This window comes from Harpia harpyja, chromosome 12, assembly GCF_026419915.1.
Source record: "Harpia harpyja isolate bHarHar1 chromosome 12, bHarHar1 primary haplotype, whole genome shotgun sequence".
Lineage (NCBI taxonomy): Eukaryota > Metazoa > Chordata > Aves > Accipitriformes > Accipitridae > Harpia > Harpia harpyja.
This window is the reverse complement of record NC_068951.1, coordinates 35650996-35664035: the sequence shown is the minus strand read 5'-3', so window position 1 is coordinate 35664035 and position 13040 is coordinate 35650996.

Below are 13040 nucleotides of genomic sequence, written 5' to 3'. Positions count from 1 at the left end.
GCTTTGCAAAGGCACGGGGGGGTTGTTCAATGGCGTGGCTGCGGCATGACTGGTCCCGAGCTTTCTTTGCTCTGGGATGGCTGCTCACCCAGCCCCACAACTCCCATTGTTCACTTTCAGCTGATTTTGCTCCCCAAAGCAGATCCTGTGGGACCATCTCCTCCAAGGGACAGCTGTGTTGCAAAACCACGTCCATGGAAGGTGAGGATACAGAATTAATGCACAGCAGCAAAAGAAGAAAGGGAAATACAATATTGCACCTGTGAGATGAGGGATTGCAAGGCAGCCCACGGGTAGGCAGGAATGGGGGCCTTGTTAGTCTCCGTCCCTAGGAGTCAAACGGCAGCTTTCAGCACATACATCCTTTTTCTTCCTTTTTTTCCTTTTAATTTTTTTTTTTTTTTTTTTTTTGGCCACTTGCTCCTCCATCACCGCATGAAGATACGGGGGCAGAACCAGTGCAAAACTGCAGCCACTACTGAGGGCTGCAATCCTGTGCGGTGCTGAGCCCCTGCACGGAGCCAGCCAGTGCCCGCTGCTGCCATCAGCGCCGGGGGAATTAAGGGCATTTCACAGCTTTCAGGCACAGGAACAAATTGTAAACTGTAGTGTTGCATCCATGTGTGAACACACACACACACACAGACACACAGAGAAAGCCGCCAGCAGCTGATGCTTCACACTAATCACTCTTATAAATGCCTCTAATTAGACTTATAAATACCTCTAACTTTCCTACAGGGAACAAAATGCCCAACGGGCTTAATGTAAACTCAGGGCAAAAAAGAGTTAAAAAGATGAGTAAAAGCTATTTTTAAACCTGGCAAGCCCTAGACCAGCGCTCTTGAAAATTCAACCAGTCCTACAGAAATCCTAAATTGCAGTGCCCTGCACCCCACCGGAGCCCTTCAGGCTGCTGGAGGGGAGCCGCAGCATGGGCAGATTGGGGGTGAGCAGCCGGGGGAGGGGCTGCAGCCCTCAGCCTTTGTAGCCGGAGGGCGAAACATTGGGATCCTGCAGAGAGGGAACACAGAAACCCTCAAGGCAGAGAGAAATAGGCCTAGACAAAAGCCCGTTACATGGTTGCAAATCACCCCACTGCTGTTATTTTATTTACCGCTGTCCGCGGGAGGATTGTTTTCTCTTGCAAAATTTTAAGCTTTTCTGCTTTTTTTTTTTTTTCCTTCTTCTTCCTTGGTTTTTTTTCCCCTCTCCTTGCTTCCCAACAGTGGTCACTTATACCACAGTGCCACATACAGACTGAACTCACCTCTGCTCCCAGGCAGGGAGGGGGTGCTACCGGCAAAGGCCTCCCGAGCATCCGCACCCACAGCCCCGGGTGCTGGTTTGACGAAAAAAAGAAACCTTTTTTCCCCAGGAAACAGCCTGTGGGCAGCTTATTTCTATGTCCGGGTAAGGAGCACAGCACAGCCAAGCCACCCTGCGTGTTTGCTGATGCACAGGCACTCACCCAGCCCCCATGCCCTTCCCCGCCGTGCCAGTAAAAACTCCTGGTGATTATCATAAAACATTTTTCATTAATCTTTTTCAAAGGATCTCTATGTTATTTTTGGAGGGTGTAAGAAAGAGGAACAAAGGCCTCTGGGGCATCACATTCATTTCTTGGATGTTTGTTTGGGAAATAAATTCCCCTTTCAGCGTCTCTGCAGTGCCGTGGAGTCACGCTCATCTTTCCCATCCTATTCAGGCAGGTTACGTTTAGGACTGCCAGATTTTAACCATCGTAGTGAATATGAGTCCTCAGTAAAAACAACCTGTAGACTTTTGTGCTCTGAAAGAAGTGCCAGTATGAGGGGGGATTTGCTGGCAGTTCCCCCACCTTCAGCTTTAGGGTCTGTAAAACACCTTTTGGATATGGTCCACTGTGTGCATGAAATCATCATAGGTGTGGAAAGGAAGGAAGGAAGGAGAAAAGACAGACGCTATGTCCCTGGGGGAAGAAATGACTCCTGCCCTTGCTGTAAACATGTTTTTGCAGTGGTGGTTGCAGTGGCCTGGCCGTGGGGAGCACAGTGGGGTGCGGGGGGGGACCCCAGTGAGGTCCGGCTGCCCCAGCCCCATTCAGCCACCTGGCAGCCGGGAGGTGAGCCCCCCTCCAGGTATTTACAAGGTGTTTGAACAGGTAATTAGTGCCCAAACCAGGCTGCAGGAAACCCTCCTGGTCATCCCTCTCCAGCCCAGGCAGTGAGCTGGAGGGCTGATTTTCGATGGCTGATTTACCCTGAACAAAGGCCCCAAACAGCACTGAGCGCCCGACTTAGGGATGGTAACTTTAGAGCCAATGGGCTCCTTTCCCATCAGTTTAAACCAGTGTTATTTTTTTCCAAGCTGATAACATTTTAAACATATTGCAAGACAGAGTTTTCTTGGGAGGCAGGGAAACCCATGAATTTACTATAAAAGAAACTTCTGTGAATAAGGAAACCCGTCCCGTGAATTCACCTGTTGCCAGCCAAGGAGAAATGTTCGGTGTTTTATTTCAATCAAGAATTTGCCGCGTATCTGGTGCTTTACCTAACCTCACTCTTCAGAAGATTTGATGTTACGCTTGGCAGAGCTCTTAGGTCCAAGCTGCTTTATTATGCCGCGCTTTACGAGTTTTAACGTTTTAGACTGGTGGTATTGTAGGAATAAAAATAGAGCCTGAAATCCTCACAGAATGGGCAAGGTGCATTTAATGTGGCCCAAATGAATCTTGAATTTTTTATCAGGAGTTTATATAAGCACTTGATGCTTTTGAAAAAAACCTCCACCACTTTTTTTTTATAAGCAAAGACTTAGAAATGCGCAACACATCTGTGGCTATCAGGAGATCTTTTTTGGCTTTGACCAGCAACTGGATCACCTGCATGTCCTCCTCTGCAGGTGTCAAAACCCTGTGTTACCAGTTACCAGCTGAGGAAATTTGCCATGGCGCTACTAGTATAAATCTTTGCCGTATCCTCAGTGTTGGTTTAAACTCTGTCCATTCCATGCAGCTCTCCTGAAGTTTGAGCAATCCAGCTACTTCAGGCGAAGCACAAGGGCAGAGGGTGCCAGGCAGAGCCATTTGCTGCACAGAAGGAAGTTTGTGCCTCACCCCCCTATTTTTATCAAGCCTTGTCTACTGGCCTTTATTTTTTAACTTTATACAGAGACAGAGCTGTCCTGTAGCAGCAGACTTTGATGGGTAGTCTCAGCTTCTCAGTCTCTGTATAATGCAATTGACCTCATGGACCAACATCTGCAGTCTTGACCAGTTTCTTCAGCCCACGGCATTTAAGGAGGTCACTCTCAGGTGGGGTGGGTGCTGAAACATGTGCCCATGCTCTGACCATTCTTGTCCATATTTCTTCATCTAAATCTGCTTTTCACAAATACGGGGTGTTTGAATTGCAGCATTTGGGGCTGCCCTTCATCTCAAGTGGTGGCAGCTCTCAATGAAGGCGCAACATCAGCTAGCTGGGGACATAACCTCTGACAGTATCACAGCTGGAGCCACTCAAGCTGTGTCTGTCATAGCACTGAGATTGCCCATATACAAAATGAATTTAGGATTACTGCAATTCACGGGTCAATGCGGGGCATGGTCCTGTTACAACCCCTAATTATGGGTGGTAACATCTTGTGCACTAGTGGTAGGATTTTGTTCTTATGGTGTTAAACGTTGGGCCTCACTGTTTGGTGCATCAGTTAAGGCTGCAAATAGGAAACCTTTTCTGCAGTGAAGACCCTACTTAAGCTAACTCAATAGGTCCCAGCTGTGTTTTTTATTAGTAGAAAATTCATGCCACCTGCTTGCTTGCAGTCCTTCAGCGTGGGTCTGGTTGGTGCCCAACAGTTGCTGCTTCCTCTGTAGGTAAGAATTTTTACTTTTATGCCTATTTGTATGGTTTTTCTTATAATTTCTAAGGTGTGTTGGTGTTTTTCTGGAAAATAGGAAAAAAAATCTCTGCTCTAGGAGAAGGATGGGTATATAGTAGGTTCTATTCTGTGAGATGTGGTTTGTTTATTTAGCATTGTTGTAAGTGTACTGTGTGCATAGCCTGCAAATGTGCTTAGATCTGGTAGTTTTTCTTGAAATAGTTGAATTTAATGTATAAGTTCACACTGAAGGTGAAAATAATTAATGCATTTAGTTTCAAATGGCTGCAAAGTTAATTCTGTGTTCAGAAAACACATATTCTTCATCTGGGATAGCAGTGCTGTGTCATAACTGTAAGTGGAATAAAAAAAAAGTTTGCTGCTTTAATAATAAATATCTTCTTAACCACCATACTGTAACTTGCTTAGTACAGAGAAGTATAATGGTGGCCTGTGTTAGCACTGAAATGGTGAGTGGTTTTAGGAGTCCTGGAGATAGTCTGAAAAATAACATGAGGAGTAAGTTAATTTTTTAAAAATGAGGAGTAATGTAGGGAGCTGTGGTCTGGTCCTTCTGTAGACAGTGAAGCCTCTTAATGCCAAGTACTGGAAAGGTGTATGGCAAGAGATGATCGTGTTGCCCATCAAACATCCTTGGTCTGCGTTATACGCAGAAAATGTCAATATGTTAATAACCCTTGGCTTGTTGTCTACTGGTTTGTGCAGTTAGGGAATGTTTTCCAGCTTTGCCTTACTGCCTGGGGTTGGAGACATGTCCTTTATTTATTTGTACCTTGGAAACATTTGTAACGGCAGGAATGGGGTTTTTGAAGCCCACCCCAAACTCCTGTGAGATACCGAACAGCACCTGGGGGTCCTGCTCTGAGCAGCAGAAGGAAACCGGGTGTGCAGAGCTCAGCGTGGACGTGCAGCGGGCGCAAAGCAGCAGGAGCAGCAGTGCGGGTCTCCTCCTGGGCCCTGTCCTTTCTCAGCAGCAAGGGCCGGAGCGCAGCTCTTGGCTGGGCTTTAGTGGAGACATTGGCAGCGTGAGAAACGAACGATCAGAGAGCAGAGTCCTGTTTCTGCCTCCAAAGGGGATTTGTGGGGTGGGTGAAGGCAACTTCTTTTACTGGCTGTCCCGTATAAGTGCTTTTTTGCATCGTTAGTGGGCTGGGGATCAGGCAGCCTCGCAACCCTGTGAGTTCCCTGCGCACTCTCCCGCCGTATCTAAAACCGCTTCTCGGCAGAGGATGGGGAGGGATGATGCTTCATGGTGATCAATCAGGGGTCATAGTGCTGCTCTGAGATGCAGTGCCCAGCTGCGAGAACCAGAGCTTTAGTCTTGGGGTTCACGTGTAGAAGATGGTGGGATCTGAGTGAATATTTAAAGGTTATCTGTTGTCTTTAAGCCAGGTACAGGGACGGCGGCTGCCACAGAAATCTTTTAGTGTTTTAGAGTTGTGTTTTGGGACACTTAAAGTGTGTCATTAATTTAATCTAATTACCTTCTGGCCTGTTCATATGTTTTTTTAGTCAAGATAGTATCAGATGTAGTTGTCTGTCTTTTCCAGCAACAAGGAAGAAACTAAAGAAAAAAAGTCAAGGTAGGTGCTGTGTACAAATGGCTTTTGGCTCTTCATCTGTGTGGAACTTATCCTTATTAATTTCTGTAATGACTTTAATAATGACTCATGTGATGCTTTAACAAAAGATGGTTATTACTGTGCTAAGAGTTCAGGAAATAAATTAGAAAAAAACATTTAACTCACAGGATGGTTTTAAATATCTTGCTGAAAGCTGCCAGACCCGGGCTCCCAGATCTCTCTGCAGAGCACACTTTAGCTTTGGACGTACCTTTAAAGACTTTAAACAGCTTGAGACTTGTAGTTTGCCACAGGAGCTTAGAGCAAATTCATGTTTCTAGGTTTTAAACCCTGAGCTGGAGTACAAGAGCCCTGCTCAGGAAGGTAAGGAAAGGTGTAACAAGGTCATTTTGAACCACATACATTCAAGTTGTACCTTTTAATTCTAAATTTAATTGAAAGCTGAGGGCAAGGGAGGCAGAGTAGCACCGATGTGCTGACTTATTTTGAAGCGTGCGAGGAGCCGTGCAATTGAATGCTTGATGAGCCGCAATCTTAATAAAATGGTGCTGGGCAGGTCGGCAGGAAGAGGGACTGGGTGAGATGAAGGATGAGGTTTGGGACGGTGCCTGGCGTGCCCGTCTGTGCAACCTCTCCCTGGAGGCTGGTGCTTTCTCAAGTTGATGGCAGCATGCAAGTGCGTGAAAGATGGCGATGAAGTTGCGTATTTAACCAAAACCTCCAACAGAAGATTTTGCAGGGGTTTTATTGCACTGGCAAAGTGATGGACGAACAGAACCAACCAGATATGGCTGTTTGAAAATGTAACTGGAAAAGGCAATAATTTCAGTGAACTTGTGCGCAGTTTGAGTAATGATGCTTCTCTTCCCCCTCCATTTTTGAGATGTTCAAGAGATCCACTGGTAAAGGAGGTGACAGTGTTTCACTCTCCTTACGGATGGAGATGCTGAGGCATAGGGGGGTGCAGTGCCTTGTCCCATGTCACCCAGCAGGCAAGGGGCAGCCTGGAAAAGTCCTCCTGCTCAGGACTTTGTGAGCCTGGTCTTGCTTTAGCGATAATAACTGATGCTCATCTGACAGAAGAGCACCCACTAAGAGAGTAATGGCTCTTGGTGGTATCGGCAAAGTTTTCCTTTGCTTTGCTAGTTGTTTTATACCAGAATAATAATATCTTTGTAAAGCTTACCCCCCCCTTTGCCAGAGGAACTTTTCACACAGATGTTTGTGTGTGCCTTCCAGCCAGGTGCGCCCAGACTGATCTCCCAAAGCCGTCCCCAACCAGCCGTGCTGCGCGGGCTCCTCTGCCCCAGGCCCACGCAATGCCACCCTCAAGGGAGAGGTGTAATTAGCACAAGTTTGTTTTGGGTTGGTTTGGTTTTTTTTTTTTTTCCCCTCTGTAACTGCATTTTTTTCCCCTTAGCCTCACTCTTACAATAAGGAAAGTAATAGTACGTGTGGTGGCTTTACTGGCTGACAAAAATTTGCATCACTTTGCCATAGAAAGAAGGGTGAATATTATGGTCTTTTCCACATGAATTTGTGGTTGATTCTACTGCCTTGCTGGGCTGATTTGTGGCTGACCAGTTGACCACAACGGTAATGTGAAGCTTTGCGCGCCTGGAGTCTGAAACAGAAATTGCATAGAACTCTGGTGGCTGTGGTGCTAGACCCTGAAGAGAAATATATCTTGCAGTACATGGCCATCTCTTTAAGCTGTTGATATTTATGGCTGTCAGCTGTTACGTTTATTAAGTTGCTTGATGGTCTAGGAATCATGTACTCGGGACGGTGGCAATGGTGATGTAATTTTTTTGGACTGTAGTTTTACCAGCAAGTTTCCTGTTCTCTCCATGTTTTTAAAAATAAGAAAAAAATATAGAATTCATATGTGGTGTTTTCTAAAGTCATAAGGTAGGTATTTTTAATCTGTGCATCACATACATGCAGTTATTCTCCATTTGAGAATCTTTGCTTTTTTATTTCAGAAATACTCTGTAAGGGCTTTAACAACAACAACCAACCTTCCCAATTCATACCAGGTTCTAGTAAGAGTAGACTGCACTTGTCTCCTCTCATCTAAAGTTTCTGAAAATTGCTTCCCAAGTCCAATTTGGTCTTGTTCACCTCATTTATGGAGGATAAAATTAGTCCTTTCACCTGCATTACATATTAATTCTTCACTCTGTTTAAGAGAAGACTCACATGAGTTGTTAGTCATGTGTCGACCATTTGCACCACGTCTAGACCCAAATTAATAGCTCATGGGGAATTACCTGAAATGCATCAGGCTTTTAAAGCATATATTTTTACACCAGAAATGAAATTGCACTGAGCTAAAAGACTTTGTGCTGGATGTTCCCAAACATTGATGAGAAGGGATAGGGGTGTCATGTCTCCTGTCATAATTCCTGCAACTTTTGGCATCTTCTTGTAAATCTTTGGCTTGTAATTTTTTTTTCTTTTTTTTTTTCTTTTTGAGTTAACTGCAGTTCCTCTATTAATATTCTTGGGGAAATTATTTTTTCTGTTTTGTTTTTTTTTTTCCCCTGTATGTTACTTCCCTACTAAATACGTAAAACAAAGCCTTAACATTCTAACTCAGCAGTACAGAAAATTGTATTATATAAGTATTGAAGACTGTCCTTTTTTTGAAGCTTTTGGCAACAATACTTTTTTTTTTTCTTTTAAGCTTAAGCCAATGTTATCACTCTCCCAAATGAATAATGCAGTTGAAATTAGTATTCTGACTTGCCTGTTATTGATCTAGCTGCTCTAATAACTTTGCCCTGGGAAGGTCACAATATGTGTTTTTGTATGTTTTTTTTCTAGCAGTGATTTGTTTTTATCTGTTTTTCCATGCCCTCCAAATTATCTGCAGTTATAATATTTCAAGATAATTTCATGGGGCTTGCCCCTGTTGCACTAAAATCAGTGGAAGTGAAAAGTATGTCCACATAGTTATTCAATAGCTAGAAAGCCATCCAAATGTGAAGACGATCACACTCATGTCTGTGAAATTCTGCTTGCCATTATCGGTTATGAACATCAAATTAGTCTGATTCTGAACTTTCAGAATATATTCCTGTGAAATTCTGCTTTGGCTTAAATCAGGTATATTGTTACCCTGAAAACAGAGGTTACTGTTTCTGTTCTTACTGAAGAGAAGGATTTAAATGCAGGTATGGATATTTTGGAAAAACTGAAGAAAGCTTAGACTGTGAATTTTTTTCATAAACCATAAATCATTATAACAAGATTAGCCCATTACTACCTCTCTCCCAATTTCTCCCTAAGGCAGTTTTTTTTGTCACTTTTGGGCAGACCTGTCATGGGAAATCCTTTGCTCTTCATCTCGCTAATATATATGCTTAATCATCCATATTTGAAGTTTGGAGTATGAATTAAGAGAATATTTAAACCGTGTTGAATAAGTGAAGTTAACCAGTGGTACCACTGGTGTAATGCTTTCTCTCTATTGATCCTGTTCTTTTCTTGTGATCCAATATTGCTTAAATTGGAATAATTGCATTTGTTATAATGGCTTAATTAATATGTTTTTCAGAGGTATGAATGACTAAATATGTAATTCTCCAGGCTCCTGGTGACATAGCCAGTCAAAAGTTTTTTCTTTATCTTGAGAGAGCACCTGTAAGATCCACAAGTTAAAGAAAAAAATCTTGCATGTTTATTTGAAAAATATCTTCAATAAATAAGTTTTGGCTGTGATCTTGCGAATAGTTAAGCATATGCTTAACATTATAGTGCTACTTCAGCTAGATAATAACTGGACCGTGCAGAGGATCAAGGGAGCTGGGAGCTAAACTCCCATTGCTTAATGGGAACTGAACTTCCTAATCTTTTTTTTTAAATTTTTTTTTGGTGAGGGGAAGGCTAAAGGAGGGTGGGAACCAGGTTCCATTATTTTCTGAAACACTTGAAACCCATAAATGAGGTGGCCCCAGATTCACGTCCATTTCTACAGTTCAGATGAAGTCAGAGGAACTGATCCAGGTTGTATCTGGCTGCTGATTTGGCCCTTGCCAGCTAATACAAGTGAAAAATATTGTCTGAAGGAAAACTATTTTTACTCCTGTGGGTGTTATAACCTGACAGAACGTGACACTTGCATTTTGCTGTCGTGTGCTGTGAGGAACAGGGAAGGCTGCGCTGCCTACAGAGAACTGAAGCGAAGAACATGCGTTTGGGCCTAGGGCCTTGGAGTTTTACGATCACCTACAGGCAAATGTTAAAGTTTTGAGCTTTAGATTCATAATTCAGGTTTCCAGGATTCCTTGCTTTAACTGATGCATAGCAGGGGAAAACATGAAACCTGAACTGATTTCTTTCACTTTTTTTTAATAAGGTTAGTCCCCACCATGTCATCTCAGTTTATTCCATCTGGTGAAGTGGTCCAACAACTAGGAAATATAAGCTTAATCAAATCAAAGCTGTGATAAGGATCAATAGCTATTCCATGCAAACTCTCCTCATCCAATGAAGTATCATGGGTAATTTCTCCTTTTGAAAAAATATCAGTCTGACTAATTGAATTTATTCTACAAGTAATGTTTTTGGGTTTGCCAATTAATAAAGCACTACCAGTTAAGGTTATACCAGACATCTAGAGTTGCCTACTTATGGTTTATAGGGCTTCTCTATCTCTACATTACTTGTGGGTTTTTTTGGTAATAAGTGCTGTGATCTTTCCTTTGGTTTTCTTGTCTCTGATACTCCCAAGCTAATTAATATTTGCAGTCGTCTTTAACTATCAAATGGGGTTGCAATCATAAGCACATTCTTAAACCTCTTAGTACTGAAAGGAAGACCTAAATAACTTCTAAATCTGTGAGACAATGTCAAGAAATGTACTTGCTTAAATTTAATCCATCACTCTGTGCCAGCAACACATATAGCTGAAAGGTCAGAGAATCATTGAGAGGGAGAAAAACAATTAATTTGGTATCAAAAAGGTAATAGGATAAGGCCTCGCCAACCCTCTCCTATTGTTCTGCCGCATTAACTTCAGCAGGTCAGATGCCACTGGTCGTTGACCTCAGGCTAAACAGGGTCAGGCCAGGCTGATTACAAAAGAGATGTGTTTGCACTTCCCCAAGTGTGTCTTAAAAAAACTGAACCCACATCTGTGTTGTTCCTGGGGAGGAACACACAAAGGGTAAACATTTTTCAATGCAAATATCACTTACAGAATCTTCTGCATGAAGAACGGCGTCTCCCATCATGGCATGGCCCCTACGTGCGAGTCCTTTGGGCTGCCGTGACACATCGTAACCCCAGCCCTGCCAGTAGGTGTGTGTCGAAGAACTGGTGATGCACTGGGAAAATCTGCCATGAAAGGAACTGTTGGAAAACAGTTGTATTTTTTTTTCTTAATTCTGTTGCCACACGTCACTTCAGTAGGTCTGCTCTAAGAGGAACTGCTGATGTTATTAAAACAGAAGATGCCAGTGAATTAGATAATTCTTTCTTGGAGGGGGGAAAAAAGATCCCAAAATTTTTCTATCCCAGCAATTCCGGTTTTATGCAAGTCTTCAGTAGAGTTCATCCCAGTGTAGTGGGTGAGATCTTGGCCTCACCATGTCTTTTAAATTCACCTGTCTTAACCCTTGGATCTGCCCTGTGCTCCTGCTGGGATCAGTGGTGCTCCCCTCCTGGGGATGATTCATCCCACTGGTTTTGGGTGCTTTGCTGGAAGGAATCACTTTCTGTTGACGTTGGGTTGGCTTCATCAATGCTGCATTGACCCACAGGTTGGTTTTGCAGTGCAGCTCTATGCAGTTAAGGCTCAAGTGAGAATTTTGTCTGTCTCTCCACAAATTCTGATGCTTTTGGTTGACTTCAGCCAAAGTTCACCAACTGGTAAGGAGCTGTAAGACTTGTGACAGCACACTACGAGTAGGGCAGAGAGACTTTGGAAGTCTCCTAATCAGAGACTGTGAAAAATCTGTAACGTTAGCTCACTTCTAATAGTAAAGGAACTGGGGGAGCAGGGGAAGAAAATGTGTGGCTCTGCCAACGGTTATAGGTGAGACAATCAAAAATGAGATGCAAATTTTGGGAAACCTCACTTCTGTAGCTCTTCAGCTTTCCAAAGATAACTTAGACCCTGACTAGATGCAAGTACCTTATTTCTGTACCTTATGCCAGACTGCCCCATCCAAGCCATCCGGCTTGTAGCTCTGGAGTTCAGGCAATTTTAATAATTACAAAGCTGTAAATATTCCAGCTGACAGATGTGAACTGGAGTATCACTGTGTTGTAAAAACATTTGAGACTCTACCTCCAGGCTAGAGACAGTTAGCTAATTGGAGGAAAAAAAAAAAACCAACCCCTCCTACTTTCATATGCCATCTACCTACTTAAATTTTAACAGGATTTCTCCCCTAAATATACTCATTTACTCTATGGATGAGACCTTTTGGAACCAGTTAAATTCTTATTACCTTTATTGCTGGGCTCAGTTCTGCAAAGTGCTGGGCCTTTCCTACCTCCACTGGGGAACAGGAGTTATAATTAAGCACCAGTGTTTCTAATGCAGATAGGGAGGACTCCTAACTGTAAGACTGTTTTTCTAGGAAAGGAACAAGTAAAAACAAGTAAAAAAGGGCTATGATAATTGCTAGTAAATATATACTGCTTAGTAAAGATTGGGTGGATTGAGGGGAGCAGCAACAATCCATTGAAGTAGGAACACTAGGAACCATTTGCCTCTTTAAAAATATTTAACCGCAACAATGCTCTTTTACTCAGGATCCTGCTGATTAAAAGCATTAATTGTGAAGACTTCTTGTATGTTCTTGAGTGTTGCAAGGCTTTGTTTTGTGTTGACCAACAGCCCTCTGTGCAGCTCCCACATTTGAAGTCTTCCCTCACGCAGCGCTTCCACGTTTTGAACATTCACTGGTCATGGAGGTAACATTGTACTTGTCCCGATGGCTGTGCCAGTGGACGATGGCCTGCTGTGCTGAAGGCACCCAGATGCAGGTGTTTTCATCAGGAAAGAGCAAAGCACATATGCAGGCATGCACTCTGCTCAGATGGCTCAGAAAACAAGGCAAAGGGTGGGAAATTAAAGTGCTGAATGAAGAATAAGTTAGATAAGTGGAAAAGTAAGGAGGATTTTGCCAAGCTGAGACTGTCCTGTGGTGTCTGTCACTTAGAAACCCAATTGCACGGTCAACTGCAATAGCATGAAAGCCCATCAGCCCAGTAATCTCCAGCTTGTAATTGATTCTGTTTCTACAAATGTTAGCTAAAGCAAAAATCTGCATTAAGGTAAGTGCTAAACATCCATCAGCCTGACTGATTCGTCAGAGTAGGAATTGCTGGAGAAATGCATGTTATTTGCCATTAGATTAAGTGAAGTTTTGCTTCCACAGTCAGAAAGCTAATAATTTGCTTGTGATGGGGTCGGTTTAGTTTTCAGCTCCACTTGCTGTACAAATCTCAGTGTTTGAGGGCACATCTCTTCAGATCACAAGGCAGATAGGCAAAATAAAAATATTTTCTGATTAAATAGATTTCAAAAGATGTTGGAGAAAAAGCTTGAATTGC